This window comes from Mus caroli, chromosome 4, assembly GCF_900094665.2.
Source record: "Mus caroli chromosome 4, CAROLI_EIJ_v1.1, whole genome shotgun sequence".
Lineage (NCBI taxonomy): Eukaryota > Metazoa > Chordata > Mammalia > Rodentia > Muridae > Mus > Mus caroli.
Window position 1 is genome coordinate 1,400,383 of NC_034573.1, and position 2,468 is coordinate 1,402,850.

At 36.5% G+C, this 2,468-nt stretch overlaps 1 long non-coding RNA gene across 2 annotated transcripts in view; it reads left to right on the forward strand.

The window, feature by feature from the left end:
- LOC110293718 overlaps nt 1-1,405 on the forward strand; it is a 34,837-nt gene extending 33,432 nt beyond the window's left edge. For both annotated transcript variants that reach the window (XR_002377841.1, XR_002377842.1), the window contains exon 4: nt 1,221-1,405. This is a non-coding gene — a long non-coding RNA (uncharacterized LOC110293718). The remainder of the gene's footprint in view (nt 1-1,220) is intronic.
- The last annotated feature ends 1,063 nt before the right edge of the window (nt 1,406-2,468 follow it).

A 2,468-nucleotide genomic window follows, 5' to 3' on the forward strand; every position in this document is an offset into this window, starting at 1 on the left:
ATTCCACCAGAGAACTCCTAAACCTGATAAACAGCTTCAGTGAAGTAGCTGGATATAAAATTAACTCAAACAAATCAATGGCCTTTCTCTACACAAAGGATAAACAGGCTGAGAGAGAAATTAGCGTGCTCTAATCACAATAGCTAGGAAATCAAATCAGCTTAGATGTTCATGAACTGATAAACAGATAGTGAAAATGTGCTGCATATACACAATACCATTTTAGTCAGCTGTAAGAAAAGGAAAATTTTAGGGATCTTACCTTTGATTTTTTTTTAAACTTGTGTGACTAATTTGGAGGCTCAGTAAGCCTGAAAGCGTCAATGAGACAGAGAAACATTAAAAGGTATAATCACATATGATATGAGAATGGGGGCGTGGTGCTTCAGGGCATGATGGATAGGGGAAGAAATTTGGCCATGGGTTCACCAAAACTAAGAATGTATGAAAAACATTTATGGAACCTAGTTTTTTTTAAAGCTAATTACAAAAACTAAATTTTTAAAGGTGTCTGAACACAGAATCCATGCATAGGTGGAAAATGCTTCCTCCAAGAAGACATAGGTTATTAAATGAAAATCTTTGTGCCAGGAATGAAATATCTCCTTATAAGTTGTTGGTTAGGGAAACTCCTATAGAAACTCAAACTAACATGTGTTGCCACTTGTTTTGTTTTTATACCATGGTAAAAACCTATTGCTGGAGGTATAACATATTTCCATCCCAGGTCATAGAGAAATCCAGATGAAACTGACCTAAACACCTCCTCTCTACTGGGTAGCTTTCATGCTGCTTTAAGGTGCTGTCAGGCTGCTAGGAAAGTCACCAGTGGTATTATCCAGCAGTTAACCCTGAATGTTGCAATAGTGACCTGTCAGGCAGGACCCAGTAACTCTGTATGCCAATCAATTGTGGCTTGAAGACTGTGGAAGCAACCATCAGCTTTCTGATTTTATCTGAGTCCTGCTTCACAGCAAAGAATTCATGTCCGGTATGCAAATCTGGTCAAATACCCATGACTAATGATTTGGGAACTGTTGTTTTACTAAGGAGACTGTGGCCAAACTGCCTTCAAAATATTTCTGCTATGCACATAGAAATGTTTTTTCCTGCTCTAAATCTTACCCAGAGAAGTTTCTTCTGCATTGGGTAGTGGTTAATACAAAGACTCATTTCTAGTGAAATTGTTAATTGACTGTTTTGTGTTCTGCCCTAAATAGGACATCTACATTAATCCTCCAACACCAAAGCTTGAGGACTATCATGGAAGAGGATGTAAAATAAAAATGAGAGCCAGAGGATGTGATGCAGAGCTGTGAAATGCTGTCTTTTTGACATGACTAGGACACAACATTTATGAACTCATTGTGGTGACAATAGCCTTCACAAGATTCCAAATTAACAGTCATTATTCCACCTATTAGATTAAAAAGACAGTGGGAGAGTGATGTGTTTGGGTGAGATTCACAAAGGAATGGGAGGGGGAGTTTGATGTAGATATGATCAATGAATATATATATTCTCTATATAAATATAACATATATGCACATATATATATATAAAACATTGTCAAAGAATAAACAGCTTTTTAAAAGTAGGGCTGGAGAAGTGGCTAAATGGATCAATGTTATGTGAGGAGCACAAAAGCTGGAGTTTGAATTTCGAGCATCTACATAAAAAGTCATATGGAGACTATCCTATAATAGCAGGACTGGAAAATGGAGACAGGCATCCCAAGGTAAGCTAACTAGCTAAACCCAGCAGAATGATCAAGCCCCCAATTTAGTGAGACACACTGCTTCAATAAGGAGAGGATCAATCAAGGAAGATACTAGACACAAACCTCTTGTCTCCACACCCATGTGCACACTTACGCACACACAAATGCAAGCACACCACACTCATAAGCAACTTTAAACAAATGAGCATGAAAACTTAACACCATTTTATTTCTACCCAAAGGAAATGACTGGGTATAAATCTAAAAGATCTGTCTAAGATCTATAGTACAAAACATTTATGGATCCTAGCATTTTTAAAGCAAATTCAAAAAACATAAATTTTTAAAGGAGTCTGAACACAGAATCCATGCATGGATGGAAAATTCTTCCTCCCAGAAGACATAGGTTAGTACATGAAAATCTTTGTGCCAGGAATGAAATATCTTCTTATAAGTTGTTGGTTAGGGAGACCCCCATAGAAACTCAAACCAACACATGTTGCCACTGGTTTCTTGAAAGATATCAAAGAAATAGAAATAAATGGAGAGGTATTTCAAGTAATTAACAGAATCAACATAGTTAGGATAACAGTTTTACCTATTCGTTTGCAGACTGAATAAATTCTCAATAACTGCCCCCCAGCAAGATAATTAGTAATAACAGATGATTTAAATTTTTTATAGGAAGGAAAACAACATGCAATAAAAACAAAATACTAAAGAGGGGGAAAGAGAAGTATGAAGTGAA